The 18,453-nt window shown below is 42.8% G+C and overlaps 1 protein-coding gene across 1 annotated transcript in view; it reads right to left on the bottom strand.

The window, feature by feature from the left end:
* The window catches only part of LOC124721967 (polyhomeotic-proximal chromatin protein), a 286,137-nt gene extending 278,077 nt beyond the window's left edge, over nucleotides 1-8,060 (bottom strand). The window contains exon 1 of the mRNA XM_047247136.1: nucleotides 7,755-8,060. The gene's annotated coding sequence lies outside the window, so the exon portion shown is untranslated. The remainder of the gene's footprint in view (nucleotides 1-7,754) is intronic.
* Between the last annotated feature and the right edge of the window lie 10,393 nt (nucleotides 8,061-18,453).

Genomic DNA, 18,453 nt, shown 5'->3' with positions numbered 1-18,453 from the left:
ACGATGTGGCATGGACACGAAGTCTGAAGTAGTACTTGAGGGAGCTGACACCATGAAACCTGCAATGCTGTCCATAAATCCATAAGAGTACGAGGGGGTGGACATCTTTCCTGAACAGCACGTTGCAAGGTATCCCAGGTATGCTTAGTAATGTTCATGTCTGGGAAGTTTGCTGGTTAGCTGAAGTGTTTAAACTCAGAAGAGTATTCCTAGAGCCAATCTCTAGCAACTCTGGACGTGTGAGGTGTCGCATTGTCCTGCTGGATTTGTCCAAGTCCGTCGAAATGCACAATGGACGTGAATGGATGCAGATGATCAGACAGGATCACGTGTCACACGTCAGAGTCGTATCTAGACTTGGCAGTGGTCCCATATCACTCCAACTGCACACGCCCTACACCATTACAGAGCCTCCACCAGCTTGAACAGTTCCCTGCTGATATGCAGGGTCCGTAGATTCATGAGGTTATCTCCATACCCGTACACGTCCATGCGCTCGATACAGTTTGAAACTCGTCCGACCAAGCAACATGTTTCCAGTCATCTATAGTCCAATATCGGTGCTGGTCCAGGCGTGACGTAAAGGTTTGTGTCGTGTAGTTATCAAGGGTACACGAGTGGATCTTCGGTTCCGAAAGTCCATATCCATGATGTTTCGTTGGATGGTTCGCATGCTGACACTAGTTCATTGCCCAACATTGAAATCTGCAGCAATTTGCGGAAGGGTTGCACTTCTGTCACGTTGACCGATTCTCTTCAGTCGTCGTTAGTCCCGTTCTTGAAGAATCTTTTTCCGGCCGGCATGTTTAACCGGATTCCTGATGGTGCAAATGGCTCTGAGCACTATGGGACTTAACATCTTAGGTCATCAGTCCCCTAGAACTTACAACTACTTAAACCTAACTAACCTAAGGACATCACATACATCCATGCCCGAGGCAGGATTCGAAACTGCGACCGTAGCAGTCCCACGGTTCCGGACTGCAGCGCCTAGAACCGCACGGCCACCACGGCCGGCCCGGATTCCTGATATTCACGGTACATTCGTGAAATGGTCGTACGGGAAAATTCCCACTTCATCGCTAACACGGAGATATTGTGCCCATCGCTTGTGCACCGACTATAACACAACGTTCAAACTCATTTAACTCTTGATAACCTGCCATTGTAGCAGCAGCAAACGATCTAGCAACTACGCTAGATAATTGTTGTCGTCTTATATAGGCGTTGCCGACCGCAGCACCGTATTCTGCCTGTTTACGTATCTTTGTATTTCAATACGCATACTTATACCAGTTTCTTTGGCGCTTCAGTGTAGTTAAGGAATTGGGCGGATCACTTCAAAACATTAACGACCAAGCAAAAAAGTACGGTAAGTTATTCAAACACTCAAATATGTTTTATTGTACCTTTCTCAAAAATAAGTTTACACTGAATGAAGCAATACGTCTTTCAAAAATAATGTTGAACAGAACTGCCAGTTTGCAGACCAAGTTTAAGTCAGAAAGTAATCAGTCTCTACGGTCCTCACATTGCTCGATTAACTGCATTCGTAAAAATACAGCTGTCGATAATGTATTTTCACTTTCATAGCTGTCTCTGTGCAGTTGCACAAAATGACAAATGTTCAGATGTGTGTGAATTCCTAATGGACCAAACTGCTGAGGTCATAGGTCCCTAGACTTACACACTACTTAAACCAACTTATGCTAAGAACAACACGCACATCCATGCCCGAGGGAGGACTCGAACCTCCGGCGGGAGGGGCCGCGCAATCCGTGACATGGCGCCTTAAACCGCGCGGCCACTCCGCCCGGCTACAAAATGACATAGGATTTTACAATATCTACAGAAAAATCAGGCACCAAGTTCGAAGATTTTAGAAGAATTCTCCGTTTGCTGTTCAGTATTCCTTCGAGCTCTGGAAAGACAGTTACTGAATATTATCTTGGCAACTCTCGACATATTTGCTCCATATGGTCGAAGAAGGTGTCTGTGCAGTCCAAAAGCCTCCTTCCCCACGAAAACATGTGGGATCTTGGGGCAACCTTCAGTCGCCCATGTTGTTCGCCGAATGTTGAAAAACACATTCGTAAGTACTGGAAGAATTTCTCAGGATGATACGGTGCTCTTGATATAGGAACGCGCAGAGTTAGAATCTTTCCAAACTACGATAAACTTAACCCTGCCACCCTAGTATTTGTTCGCTTTCCATTTCGCTGGGACTGTGTTAAGAGACTGGTAAGGAATAAAATGAAGGGGACTATAGTGACGCGTCGTGCACAACAGCAGCCGGTGGTGGGCCGTGTACACCCTGCAGGACAAATGTGAAATAAAGTGGGCCTAATTGCGCAGCACGTCTGGTCAGCGAGTACCGGTGCGCTGTTGGTGGGTGGATAAATGATTTGGGGGAGGGGACCAAACAGCGAGGCCATCGGTCCCATCCGATTAGGGAAGTATGGGGAAGGAATTCGACCGTGCCCTTTCAAAGGAACCACTCCGGCATTTGCCTGAAGCCATTTAGGGAAATCTTGGAAAACCTAAATCAGGATGTTCGCAAGCGGGTCAATGAACCGTCGTCCTCCAGAATGCGAGTCCAGTGTGCTAACCACTGCGCCACCTCGCTCGGGGCGCTGTTGGTTCTTTCTTCTGTTTTAGTAAAGAAGACTCAGGATATCGTGCTATACGCGAAAACAAAGTTGACACTCGGCGCAGTGGTTGATGGGAGCAACCGTAAAGGCATTTCCCATTTACAGTCTCTCCCATCAGCCCCGCGCCGAGTGTCAACTATGTTTGCGCTTTTATTACAGAAGCGTTTTCGTAAGTAGGGTATGCCTGCTAACTGATGAACCAGCTCCTGGACTATCTGGAGCCGACAGACACGTCGTTCTGTGACGTTGCCACATACGCCTACTCCACGTATAAACGTACTGTCCTTACCACGGCCACCATACAGCACTCATTCTCGCCGTAGTCAGTGGTCACAATGCTTTGTTTCATCAGTGTATACGCCATTTATACCGCAAACAGTGTACGAAATAATATTTCCCATGTATGTGCGAGTACGTGTCGTTAAATATCATCGCACTTAAAACCATCGACTGGTTGAGCTTGTACGAATCATCGACAACAAATGTTGACAGTACGTCACAGCAAATGTTGACAGTACATCACAGGTTTCTCTTTAGCAGCTTGGCATCTGGGCGGAGCCCCGCATGCTACAACTTAGTCTTGCAATAACTTGCACTATCTTTCGGCCGTGACTATAAAGGTATTCTGTGTCCATTTTCTTCACTTCGGTCTTCTTCCGCCAGAACAATTTAAGAATTCAGCATACGAAACCCCGATAGAAACACTAAGATACTGATTTGGAGCGCATTTGTTGTAGCTTTCAAAACCATTATATTTGCGTAATATTCTGCACAGGAAGAAGAGAATATGAAAATTTAGTCTGTGTTGCATTTTTATAGTGAGTTAGTCATTCATTCGGAAAGTTTCTTACGCTAGTTGTGAACTTATTATCCTACATACACAGAAGCGCATTTTTTTCAATTTTTGGTATGTACCAGATGGGTTCTACGAAGTATTCTGGTTCATACAGGTATATAATTTCATAACCAACCTACTCATATATTTTGAATATGGAATTGAGTGTAGGGATGAGCAGGGCATCAGACAATACTCTAAGATTGTGTGAAATAAAACAAGATGAAAACAAGCGCAAATTCCAGAATAAAAACCGACATCTACTAGGATCACTAGTGGTCTCTCTCTCTCTCTCTCTCTCTCTCTCTCTCTCTCCCCACCCCCTCTCCCCCTCTGTGCCTCTCCCCTAAGTGCGTATGTGCGTGTGTGAACTGTAAATATATTTAATTTATTTGATTTATGTGATATCCGACCAGTTTTGTGCGAAATATTTTCACTCATTCATCGATTAAACTCTTTGACTGATGTAAATGTTCCAACTGCACCATTTACCGTCACAGGCGAAAACCGCCTTTCCATCATACCATCTGAATAACGCCTTGGTAAGGGGAAGAATCGTGGCATATCCTCTAAGTGGTGCATTATTTTTCTTTAACATATTTTTTCCTCAACTCCCCACGACGTAACAAGTTGGCAGGGTGAAAAACCCGCAATTTAGCCAAGATGCACATATTTGGATGAAAATTATTAAATCAAGCAAACGTGTTGGGTAACTATGATTTTTAAAAACACGCACAGATGATAACAGTAAAATACACAAGGATGGCCATGTTGATACTGCTATGGTGGTGATGGAGGTGTGGTGATGTGTATGAGCGATCATGTTCAGGATAGGTATGAAAAGATGATTATTTATTAATTTTCATTTATTTTATTATCCATCTTTAGGGAATAAAAATGCAATTGATGTCATTGCTATAATATGACCATGAAATAATCTCAATAGGTAATTGAGAGTAACTCCTTTCGGAGGAGGAGAGGGAATGGAATTACACACTGAGGTGAGACCAGGTTGGGACACGATTATCTAAGGCTGATAAGGAAGAAGAGATGATGAGTAAGACACAGGGTCGAATGCAAAATGGGGTGGGACGGCAGGAAGGGGATGTTTGGATGTAGTGACGCGTCAGGTTACCTGCTGATGGAAATGATATATTTTTACGTGTTTCATCTAAGATTTCGGTAAACCAGATTTATTTATCAAAGTACATAGCGTTAGTACTGATGTAAAGCTGTTGATAACCCAATTCACCTTCACGTGAAAGAAGCTGTAAGTGACAGAAAATAATCACTGGACCTGAGGATTCATAATCTGACAAGTGTACCGGGTTGCCGTGTCACATTATTAAATCAATTAAAGTACTAATCGAATTATCAAACACCTCAAGTACTGACAGTCAATAACATAACACGATAATACTGAACAAAATTTTAATGTTTTATGCGATCAATCAGGTGATTAACTTAATGTGGATGGAACGACTGGTGCCTGATCAACTTTTTCCTACCATTATGATTCATTACAATGCGTTTCAAACCATCTTCTACAGCATGGGACGATAGACACGTTCATTTTGTTCTCTGCAGCCTTAGGTTTTCACATTCGTGGCGTACATCATTATAGAACGAGCACGTGGTCGGGTAGTAGAGAGAAGAGGTAGGAAATTGGCCATGACCATCCGGATTGCCGTAACCTTGCGAATGCGATGACACCTTGCCTGAAACGAGGGAGAGGGGGAGAGAGAGGGGGGGAGTGAGGGAGAGGGGGAGAGGGAAGGAAGGGAAAGGAAGGGGAGAGAGAGGGGGGGGGGAGATGTCCCTATGTATGTGCAGGTATTCTCTGGAGACTTTTTTAAAGATTGTGCAACTGACTTTTCCTACCAAAAAAAAAAAAAAATCTGAACAAGATGGACAACAGGATGAATTTATACATTATATCAAGATGAAGCCTAAGGCTACAAAAAGAACTTTTTGTGAATCATACGAAAATTGGTGATTGCGTACTAATTACGAAGTAACCATTTCCTTCACTATGAATTTCAAATATCTTCACTGTTTCCCTGCAATATCTTGTGGCCATCTTCCGGCTTTCCAACATATATACGAGACTACTTTATGTGCTTTCCTTAAGGACTTCCTTGCTCTCAAATTTTTGTGATACTTCTTTACTGTTGTTTGTCTGAGAAGGTTTTAATGTTTTTAATTTAAGACATTTCGGCTTTAAAAATGGATTATTATTATTATTAAGATAATGCACCTAGTGAATTATATGTCACGTTTTGAGATAGGTAGCGTAACAGAGAGTAATTCAGTCACTCAACACAGACTATTTTTAAACAATAGTATTTCTGGGACTTGTCTGAGCACTGATAATCATGGCGGTCTGATCAAGAAATTATCGGCATTGCAAATGATTCTTTCTTCAATGTCGAGAGAAATAAACTGATATGTAGGTTGCTTCTAAATAAACTTCGTGACATTATTTTGTTTTTTCCTACAAAAAACCTGAACAAGGTGGACAACAGGTGTTGGAAAATTAAATCTGCTGAGTAAAACTATAATCCTAAACTGTCGTTGGTAATATGCACCAACAATTTAATGTGGTACTATGCATACCGACGCCGTTGTTTAATAGGATGAAGATCTTCAGGAGACAGGCAATTCCTGGCAAGTGCATACGTAATTTTGAATGTTTGTTTCTGTGGCATGTTTCCGGGCACTGATTCCTCCTCCCCCAGACACCCTCAAGGTTTATAACGATTTAGAAACACCCCTTCTCTTTCATTAATGTCTTAATGAACAATTTTCTGAGGGGGGGGGGGGGGTGAGCATCCAGTAGAATGTTTCCTTGTGCAAACACGAATCATTTTGAGTAATCTGTAGCGTTCAACCGCACAGCTCTTGGAGGTAACTTCTAAGCATTTTAACTCATCGCTGTAACGACGTTTTTGAACTTGCTTGTAAATAACCGATAAAGGTTCACAAAAATTATGTACACATTCCTCAAAAGTTGGCACAAAAAGGGATAATTAGCAATGTGACAAAACTGTGCCAGCACTTGTCTAGTGGTGTAACGGACCAACAGCAAAACTAATTTTAAAAGCAAACAGGGGCGTTTCTTCACATCTACAGCCCTGTGTGTAACCAAGTACTTTACTTCTAATGTTCTGGTCTTATCCGTTAAAATAACAGATCGAAAATTATCGATGAAGGAATGAATGCAAGACACAGCTGACAGAAAAAAACCTGTAGTGATGGCAAATGTAAAGTACATAGTTTGTAATAGCCTGTAATAGCTGTTAATTGACGGATATCAGAACTGGCGACATACAGTATTCTTATGGCGTAAATATACTGATTTTATTGCTAGTTCGAATATTTGTAAAGCATACTTCTTGTGTTGTACTCAAATCTACGTAGCAATAAACCTGTGCTTTTGCTGCACGTACATGAGGTGTTGATATCAAGGTGGTGACATACATGTCATTATGGCAGTCAGTCTGATCCTTTTTAACGGTGCTTAAAACATATTTCTATCAATCCTGTAACGTCCTATTATTTTCTCCGTAAAATGTCAACCGTAATTAATCCTCTGAATGTCTTTTTGTAATCATATATTAAACTTATTTTTCTGGTTTCAGTCTCCTTTAAGTAAACATATCATTCATAGCACATACTTCGTGATTTTAACTCATTTGGTGAGGTGCAGACATGAGAAGTTATGACTCTTTCATTAGTTTTATTCCACGCTTACAGATTTATGCCAAGAATTTCATGTCACTCAATCCGCCAGTTATGAATATTGTTTCATAACTACAGTCAACTCCACTACGTACGAATTTTAGTGACTAATAACTAAGTGAAATCTTTATAGTCCTAATTATATTGTAATTCAGGTCTGTATTTCCTTAAGTCTGTCTAGAGTATGTGGCACGACTTAAATGACACACAATATCACTGTTTCCTTTGCGCCCCAGTAAAAAGATTAGCCTTCCCTTTCAGGCCCAGCTGACTGTTCTTATACTGTAATTATCTTCCTGGCATGAGCCATCATCTCAGTATCTGCTTTCCACTATAGATTTACAGTAGCTGAACAAAGCAGTTAGTCCACGATTCTATGTTTTAATATGAAGATCGCTATTCCACAGTTCTGTACATAGTTATATGGATGTTTTAACATGTATACTGTCAACACCATCACCAGTTTTAAAGCTACTGGAACCATCACCAGAGTCGCCCATGGCTGTTAGACATACGTACAAGCTTACCTCTGCTACTGGGATTTTTGTGCTTGGCGATATACCTTCATCGTCACCGTATTTCGTAGTTAGAAGTCCGAATATTCACCTGTGCAACACTGTCCTTGTTCTAGTTTTTCATCGGATCAACATAAAAATAGAAGTTTGCAGAATTGTGTCTATCTGACATCAATATATGAAAAATCAGTCATTTCCATATATTTTGCAATATATGCAATGAATTTAAACCATTTACGTGGCCATTTCAGAAGTATTATCTGCAAAGAACTAAATTTTTTCTACATATTATCCGTATCGCACTCTTCACGGCAACCGGAAGTATGAAGCTACAAAGTACCTCTACTACACGTGTCGTGGCGCCACTTTACAGACAATTCCACGGCGTCAGACAACAGAGGCCCCTAGTGGCAGAGCTATAAACCGTGCAACGTATTCTCTCGGATAAGGCAGTTCTATGTAATTGCCTATAACAGGAGCAGATAATGAATTAGACGAGTTCGGGGTCGCTGCTCACTCAAGGAAAAAGCGGTGAACAGACGCTATTCTGATTTTTTATGTTGGGGCAGAGGACGATGAAAACGCGTGGGATGAGTGAAATATATCCGTAACCCGTTGTTGTTGTTTTATGCAACATTTTGTCTTCGCAGAGCTTGGTGGCTGCAGCTGTGTGATTATAAACATAAAGCAATCACTTTCTGTCCATAAATATTTGATTTCTATTTGTTCTTCATTATTATTATTCGGCTTATCACAATATTTTGTAGCAGGGTGACCAGACATCCCGTATTTTGCGGGATCGTCCCTTATTCAACAGTGTCCAGCACGGACACATATTGTCCCGTTTTTCTTTAACCCGTCCCGTACGTTTTGAAATAGCGTGTTTTTAAGTAACGTGTGGCATAACCAAATGAATGGTAGATGTGGTCATGCCCAAAGAATAAAGAAAATACACTCTTTGATTAAACCAAAGTGAACGAGGTTATCATTGGCAACTCCCTTACAACTAAAGATAACCAACCGCTGCAAGAATCTGCAGCTCGTTACTACGTGTGTGCTAGCTCAGCCTTGCACTAATGATAATAAAGAAAGAGTGTTCTTGATCACGAATGATTTATGATGAAGAGAAGAGGTTTAGTGTCGCGGCCGGTAAGCAAATAGTTATAAATAAGATTCATTTTCAGGATTCTTCATGTGCTGATTTCAACAAAATTCCGTTTGAAAATATTAGATTCCTGAATACATACATTCTTCAGTAAAATACAACAAAAAAAGATTTTTCAGAAACCACCCACGGCGAAACTTCCAGGCCAGCTGAGAATGAAACCTACGTAAATAATAATCATTTTCTACCCTACTTAAAGACATCGCTTTATTAAAGTGATATATTGTGTTTGCGGGTGATGACAAAAAATTAAAAATATTTACTCCACTAGTAATGCAAAGTATTTTGATAGCTTTTTAGTGCGAATTTTAAGAAAATGGTACGATGACATATGTAGTTGTAGCATAAACCCGGTAGTTTAACACAAATCTACTATATAGATATAGTATTAACAAAAGTTTCCACAAAATGTTGATTCATTTCAACGTCTAATCTGGGTCCCATATTTTGATTTTGCAAATCTGGTCACCCTATTTTATAGGCCTACATTTGCGTGTGGTACTTCACAACTGATACAGCAACGAATCGATGAGAAAAGAATAATGACCAGCCACATTACAGTGAAATAACAATTTATTTAACTACAGATCTTCTCTGGATCGTGATGACATATGCTACACAAATATTTCCATCTCCCAAAGTACAGCTGGAAGTAAACACGCTTGGACCATCCGGAACACGAATGACACTACGACAAAGATACAACGTTTTCTCAAAGTGTAAATGGTTGCTCATATTTTGCATGTTATTGACAGAACATATCACCGAGCAGATTACTTTAAAGTTTGTTTCAGTCAAATACTAACGTCAAGTACTTGAGGCTGCACCGATTTCGACTGATTAGTCGTTATCAATAGCCCTACAAAAAAGTAAGAAATAGCAAACAAGAAGAAATACGCTGATAGCACATTGGTACTCGATAAACACGTTACCAAAATACATAAAACTTAAAAGTGACACCATGAAATATACTTCTTGCGGCAGAACGTCCTACAAAAGTCAAGATTTCCGCGAGGCTCCTATTGGGTACTTGAATTAAATCTCCCTGTTTTTTGGACAGAAATCACAAGTTTACTTAAATAGAATGATGGAAGATAATTTATTGAAAGTAAAGTGTTTCGGCAGCAACCATCTTTTCCAAATTTTCGAGTAACGAGTGGATACCGCTACAAAAGAAAAAAATGAGATTCTTTTGAAAGGCTCCAGTCACGGATCCAGTTTTCGAAATCGTTAAAAAAGGCGTGAAGTGTTATTCGAAAGGGTCGTGCTGCATGAGCCAAGATCGGAAGGGGGCGATGTGTGGTGAATACGGCGGATGATGTAAGACATACATCCCATCGAAGTCCATTCAAGATTTCCTTCACCCAGTTTGCATCCCGTCGTTTGGCACTATCACGGAGCGGAATGACTTTGTCATGTCTCTTAGCATATTGCGGACATTTGTCGAGGGCTTAATTTCGGCTGGAAGGCGTTCCGGCACCTCCCAGAGACCCTTTTTTTTCCTTTAACAGTTCAGCACCGGAGATTTGAAATAGTACACGTGTGTTAAATCACAACGTGACTATAATTTGCCGCTTGCTCCAGCACAAGTGAACGTGACAATGGGTCGCCAACGTTATGTAACTGGCAGGAGGTACTGTGTGTGTGTGTGTATGTGTGTGTGTGTGTGTGTGGCCGGCGGCGAGGGGGGTGGGGAGGTACTGTGTGTGTGTGGATGTGTGTGTGTGTGTGTGTGTGTGTGTGTGTGTGTGTGGCCGGCGGGGAAGGGGGTGGGGGAAGTGGTAGAAGGGGGCGCGTTCCGGCACCTAAAAGTTTAGAAATTAAGCACTGCATTTGTCTTTTAAGTGCACGATTCAAACTGAGTAATTGCGCTTCGTAGTGTTCAGCGCTGGCAGCAGCTCACGGTACATCACACCGACCAGGAGGAATTTTGTCATACACCTCAAAATCGTTGATTTTGAATCGTCGAAACCAATTTCTGCACGTTGTTTCGGAGAGAGCACGTTCTCCATACGCTTCCACTAGCATACGATGATTTTTCGCATCATATTTCTTGAGATTAAAGCAGATGAGTAACACTTCCCGCAAAATGCTGTTTTGGCGGTACAAAACCCGACACTGTTTTCAATCCACTGGAAAGTCACGTACAGATCTGAAAGCCTGATGTTTCTACTATTAAATAGGTCTCGCGTCGCTGCTCACTATGTTGCATTAGTGCAACTACTGCGCCACTTAAACAGCTATAATATTAATTTGAGCTCCCAATACTAGAGGACTGAAATAAATTTTATTGCAAGTAGGTTGTCATTATAGTGCAATTTTCGTATAAAGTTGTTCTACGAGTTTTATTTGTTTCTCTTGGCCATATTGAAGATATTTCAACAAAATTTTGCTGTCACGATGTAACTTATGCCCCATTTTAGAGCTGACATAAAGCCAGGAATCACTAATGACGAAATTTTTATATTCCAGGAGATACGACTGAGTGCTGTTTTTATCTCACAATTCCGTTCATCTGCTAGTTGTAAGGCGGACGCTTGGTTTCTGGTGGCAAAGGTCTTGTCCTCACCAATGGTAGTAGGGATAAAATTATTGCTTTTGTTTGTTATAGCTAACTGAAAATACCGGGTAAGATGGAGAGTGGCAAGACACTGGATTTACATTCCCGAGGTCGGCGGCTAAAAATGTCTCTTCGACCAATTACATTTGTTTTTTTGCTGATTTACCTAAATCACTTAAGATAAATGTCGGGATGATACCTTTAAATAGGGCCCGGCTGATTTCCTTTCCTATCCTTTCAAAGTCCGTACCTGTGCTCCGTCTCTGATGACCTTGTCGTCTAAGCGACGTTAGACCCTGTTTTAAGTGGACACGGAAATGGAGATGATTTACACTGATAAGTGAAGACATGATACCGCTCACCGCGAGAATCAGTGCTGGTGGCGTTACAGGCATGAAACGCGGTAACGAAAGTACACTACTGGCCATTAAAATTGCTGCACCAAGTAGAAATGCAGATGACAGACGGGTAATCATTGTACAAATATATTATACTAGAACTGACATGTGATTACATTTTCACGCAAATTTGGGTGCATAGATCCTGAGAAATCAGTACCCAGAACAACCACCTCTGGCCGTAATAACGGCCTTGGTACGCCTGGGCATTGAGTGAAACAGAGCTTGGATGGCGTGTGCAGATACAGATGCCCATGCAGCTTCAACACGATACCACAGTTCATCAAGAGTAGTGACTGGCGTATTGTGACGAGCCAGTTGGTCGGCCACCATTGACCAGACGTTTTCAATTTGTGAGAGATCTGGAGAATGTGCTGGCCAAGGCAGCAATCGAACATTTTCTGTATCCAGAAAGGCCCGTACAGGACCTGCAACATGCGGTCGTGCATTATCCTGCTGAAATGTAGGGTTTCGTATGGATCGAATGAAGGGTAGAGCCACGGGTCGTAACACATCTGAAATGCAACGTCCGCTGTTCAAAGTGCCGTCAGTGCGAACAAGAGGTGACCGATACGTGTAACCAATGGCACCCGATACCATCACGCCGGGTGGCCAGTATGGCGATGACGAATACACGCTTCCAATGTGCGTTCACTGCGATGTCACCAAACACGGATGCGACCAGCATGATGCTGTAAACAGAACTTGGATTCATCCGAAAAAATGACGTTTTGCCAGTCGTGCACCCAGGTTCATCGTTGAGTACACCATCGCAGGCTCTCCTGTCTGTGATGCAGCGCCAAGGGTAACCGCAGCCATGGTCTCCGAGCTGATAGTCCATGCTGCTGCAAAAGTCGTCGACCTGTTCGTGCAGATGGTTGTTGTCTTGCAAACGTCCCCATCTGTTTACTCAGGGATCGAGACGTGACTGCACGATCCGTTACAGCCATGCGGATAAGATGCCTGTAGTCTCGACTGCTAGTGATACGAGGCCGTTGGGACCCAGCACGGCGTTCCGTATTACCCTCCTGAACCCACCGATTCCATATTCTGCTAACAATCATTGGATCTCGACCAACGCAAGCAGCAATGTCGCGATACGATAAACCGCAATCGCGATAGGCTACAATCCGACCTTTATCAAAGTCGGAAACATGATGGTACGCATTTCTCCTCCTTACACGAGGCATCACAACAACGTTTCACCAGGCAACGCCGGTCAACTGCTGTTTGTGTATGAGAAATCGGCTGGAAACTTTCCTCATGTCAGCACGTTGTAGGTGTCGCCACCGGCGCCAACCTTGTGTGAATGCTCTGAAAAGCTAATCATTTGCATATCACAGCATTTTCTTCGTGTCGGTTAAATTTCGCGCCTGTAGCACGTCATCTTCGTGGTGTAGCACTTTTAATGGCCAGTAGTTTATATATATAAGCAGAACAGACACAAATGGGGATCATTATAGCAGCAAGTGGGGAGAAATCGAGTGGCAGAGACTTTTACAAAGGCTAGACGAGCGGCGAAGCTGGTCAGCTGTTGGTGTCCGACTGTGGCTGTAATCCCGAGTAGGCAGCAAGCAGGATTTGCGACGTTCTACACAACGCAAGTTTTTTGGAGTACACATTGTCGAACACGGACTCCACAGCAGACGACCCGTAAGTGTCGTCATGTTGACCCAACAATACGATTGCAGTGGGAACAGAATCGGCGAGATTAGACGGTAGGCCAGTGGATCGTGTCGCCTGGTTTCGCGTTTTTTAGTTACGCCAAGTCGATTGTCGTCATCCACGCGAACGGCTGCTCGAAGCGTGTCCTATGCAACAGACGCAGGCCAGTGGGGCAGTATTATGCTATGAGGCTTCCGTAGGGCCTGTGGTGGCACCGTGACGGCTGTGGACTAGGACTTCTGATATTTTTAAAAAGTCAGGAATTCGATATCTCGATATTTAAAAAAGATATTATTATCGGCCCACGATATATCGAAAAAAGTATCGCTATATAGACGGAAACAATAATGACTTACTGGCCTTTAAAAATATCGGCTTAACATCGTAAATGTACTGCTGGTTTTAGAGCTGTGTATTTAAGAATTGATTTTTTATTAGATATTCTGTACATCAACAAGCTAGCAGCTTGCTTGGTTTTAGAGCTGTATATTTAAGAATTTATTTATTATTAGATATTCTTTACATCAAAAAGCTAGCAGCTTTCTTATCTACCTTAGAGCAAGAATTGAAAAGAAAACGGTGCACTTTCACGCTTGGCAATAACCACTTTGCTAATAATGGTATCTGCATGTAAGGGGCGCAATAAAAGATCTCCGGTGGGTCCATCGTTCGGCTTCGTCACAAATCGGATTTTGCGTGACACTTCCTATTGACTTCCCCCTTTTTTCATTTCTGCAAAAGCCACCAACCTAGCAGTTGTAGTGTCAAAATTTCGTGGTGAAGTTAAACGTTGCAGTTTCTGTTGGTAGCGCCGGGCTCGGATTACGTCAGAGTTTCCCTTCACACCTCTCCGCCCACTGCAAAGACCAGTCTTGTCATTTAGATTTGTGTTCATCAGTTTCAGCAACTGTTTTTGAAGAATGCTGATGTGAAGAAATAGCACACTAATTGCGTTTTTTTACTCACAACTGGAGTGATATTTATTCAATTCACATCGGAAATCTTGTTATTCCATTCACACATCTCCCCGCCTTCCGCCCCCCCCCCCCCCCTTTCCAGTGCAGTCGGACTTCTTCTTTGTGCCAACTATACGTGCTTCACACAGTAAAAGAGAAAGATTGGATGTGATGAAATCTCACAAAGTAGTAAACTTCTTCACACAGTGAAAATAAAATTATGTTCCACTATAATTTCAAAAGAACAATTTCAGATATATACCAAAAATTGCAGAAAAAATACAATACAAAATAAAAATATCGGCACTCGATAATGCCATTTCGATATCGATATATCGGTGAACACAATAATTCCGATATATATTGACCCCCTTTTGGAAAATATATCGATATTTTATCTGAAGCCCTACTGTGGACAACGTGAACAGTATTGGGGACCGCCCACATTCTTCCGTGCTTGCTCTCTTTCCTGATAGCGCTGGCATCTTCCAGCAGGACAACTGTTTGTGTCACATGGCAACAGTCGTGTTACAGTGGTATGATGAGCATGATTGTGAACTGATGTTGATGTCTCGGCCGCCAAATTCGTCTGATCTGAAACCGAAAGAACACATCTGGGACGCTAGCGGACGCCAGCTTCGCGACCACAGTCCACCGACTCGTAATTTACGGAAATGGTATGACCTGTGCGTACACATCCGGTTCCATACGCCTCCGGAAACCAATCAAGGACTTGTATAATCAAAGCCAAGCGCAACCGCAGAGGCGGACCGACAAGCTATTAAGCAGCTGCTAAGAATGAAGTACAATTTGTAATGTAACTTTCTGTCGGAAGCAAAGATTAATACACTGCAGTATATGGATGATAATGGTATCCAGCTACTTGCAAAATCAAAGCACCTCTGCTGCCACCTTTCATCTGTAAAGACGAAGATGTTCCAGTAATCAGTAGTACGGCGTGGACATTGGTATGACCACTGCAGTTCCTTCTGTGACGAGCGAAATGAAGATGAACTCTACATTTACATCAGTATTCCCAGCCGTGAAGTGCTTGCCAGTAGGTACCGCATATTAGGGTTTCTTCCTGTCTCAGTTGCGTATGGAACGCTGGAACAATGTGTAAATGGTTTTGGGCGTCCTGTAATTAGTCTAAGTTGTCTTCGCGATTCCTGCGTAAGCGACACATAGGGCACCGTAGTATGTTCCTAGACCCTTCACTTACAAGGGGAGGCCGCCAATTGTGAAATTCAGATTCGATTCATACTGCGCATAATAACAGCTCATGGCCAGAGGTGTAATGTGGCAAAGCACCAAGATGCACTTCTCAGCCGTTGTCGAGAAAATAGACAGTTAAAAGATAAAAGAAACCGTTCCGGTGAAATACTCTCTACGATATAAAATTTTGTATAGCATCGTGGCGCAGCGGTAAGCGCTCGGGTTTGTGATCCGAAGGTCGCCGGATCGAATCTCACGGCATGCAAATTATTTTATAATTTTTTTTTTGTAATTCAAATTATGCATATAATAAGTTGTTGAAAGTCGTTTGTCGTGGAAAAACAATACTTGAAATAAATAAAACACAATATCACAAATAATATTCAAGTGGATACAATTTATTGAAAAGTTCGGTATACACTCGCACATAATTAACAATTAGTGACCAGAAGTAGCTGGAGTATCGCACGAACCAGAGTGATAGTTATCATAGAAACATGGAAAGCAGAAAACAGCATGACATCGAGCACATCTGATAAACGATGCGTTTTTACCAGAACAATTGTTTTTTTTTTTAAATTATCTGTTGGGAAACACACCTGATTGACATTGTGAAAAATTGTTCCATCGTTCGTCAGGTTTGATGAATACCACGCGTATCGTATCATATCGGCAAAAATCGGAGAAGACAATTGGTGGTGGACGATGGATTGGATTTGTATACAATCGTCTCTGGAGTTGATGTCACGGTTTCGCTCGATTAAAAAAAGCACAATTTTGAAGGCGCTTGATCAAATTTTTTACCTGCCGGTAAAAATACACGTCACACGGTTGGACGAGAGGAGTGCACTTTGGAGGAATGACTTTTATAGTGCACTTTGGTAACTTCTTATCGTCCTGGAACATCTCATCGTATAATGCCGGGTTCGTTTGCCCACCCGAAGAGTCGATCAGAAGGAGAAATTCTTTCTTTTGTACGTATGGTTGCAAAGCATTACGCAAGAAGTCCATGAACAAACCCGTTGTTAGTGTGCCGGATTTGGAGGATGTAATAACAATGTTGGTATACTTCTTAGCGTACTCGTCGACTGTCTTCTGCACTCTGGGTCCAAACCTACCTGTGGACTCTTGGAGGCATAAGAAAACAAGTGGCAAGACTCGTCCAGATATCGTGATTGAATATTGTGCCGTATACGAATGCGTCACCTTGTTCATGTCGTGTCGGGTTACCAGGACAGCCTTTGTGTGTGTGTGTGTGTGTGTGTGTGTGTGCGTGTGTGTGTGTGTGGGTGTGTGTATACATTTGTATTACAAAAAACAAATAATAACAAAAGAGATTCGATCCGGCGACCTTCGGATTACGAACCCGAGCGCTTACCGCTGCGCCACGACGTTGTAGGAAATTATTAATCGTAGAGAGTATTTCACCGCAACGGTTTCTTTTAACTGTCTATTTTCTCGACAACGGCTGAGAAGCGCATCTTGGTGCTTTGCCACATTACACCTCTGGCCATGAGCTGTTATTATGCGCAGTATGAATCGAATCTGAATTTCACAATTAGCGGCCTCCCCTTGTTAGTGCTGGTTCTTGAAACTTTGTGTGCAGGATTTGATAATAGATAACTGATGTCTATGATCAAGCATTTGCTAGTTCAGTTTTTTCACCATCTGCGTGGCGTTCTCCATGAGACAAACAAATTTAAGACCATTCACGCTGCCAGCCGCGGTGGCCGTGCGGCTCTAGGCGCTGCAGTCCGGAACCGCGGGACTGCTACGGTCGCAGGTTCGAATCCTGCCTCGGACATGGATGTGTGTGATGTCCTTAGGTTAGTTAGGTTTAAGTAATTCTAAGTTCTAGGGGACTGATGACCTAAGATGTTAAGTCCCATAGTGCTCAGAGCCATTTTTTTTTTAACCATTCGCGCTGTCCTTATTTGTATACGTTCAATATCCCCTGAATGAGATTTTCACTCTTCAGCGGAGTGTGCGCTGTTGTGAAACTTCCTGGCAGATTAAAACTGTGTGCCGGACCGAGACTCGAACTCGGGACCTTTGCCTTTCGCGGGCAAGTGCTCTACCAACTGAGCTACCCAAGCACGACTCACGCCCCGTCCTAACAGTTTTAATCTGCCAGGAAGTTTCACAACAGCGCATACTCCGCTGCAGATTGAAAATCTCATTCTGGAAACATCCCCTAGGCTCTGGCTAAGCCATGTCTCCGCAATATCCTTTCTTTCACGAGTGCTAGTCCTGCAAGGTTCGCAGGAGAACTTATGTAAAGTTTGGAAGGTAGGAGACGAGGTACTGGCGGAAGTAAAGCTGTAAGGACGGGGCGTGAGTCGTGCTTGGGTAGTTCAGTTGGTAGAGCGCTTGCCCGCGAAAGGCAAAGGTCCCGAGTTCGAGTCTCAGTCCGGCACACAGTTTTAACCTGCCAGGAAGTTTCACAACAGTGCACACTGCGCTGCAGAATGAAAATCTCATTCTGGAATCATCCCCTAGGCTGTGGCTAATCCATGTCTCCGCAATATGCTTTCTTTCAGGAGTGCTAGTCCTGCAAGGTTCGCAGGAGAACTTCTGTAAAGTTTGGAAGGTAGGAGACGAGGTACTGGCGGAAGTAAAGCTGTGAGGACGGGGCGTGAGTCGTGCTTGGGTAACTCAGTTGGTATAGCGCTTGCCCGCGAAAGGCAAAGGTCCCGAGTTCGAGTCTCGGTCCGGCACACAGTTTTAATCTACCAGGAAGCTTCAATATCCC

This window comes from Schistocerca piceifrons, chromosome X (assembly GCF_021461385.2).
Source record: "Schistocerca piceifrons isolate TAMUIC-IGC-003096 chromosome X, iqSchPice1.1, whole genome shotgun sequence".
Classification (NCBI taxonomy): Eukaryota; Metazoa; Arthropoda; class Insecta; order Orthoptera; family Acrididae; genus Schistocerca; species Schistocerca piceifrons.
This window is presented reverse-complemented; position numbering and strand designations above follow the sequence as displayed.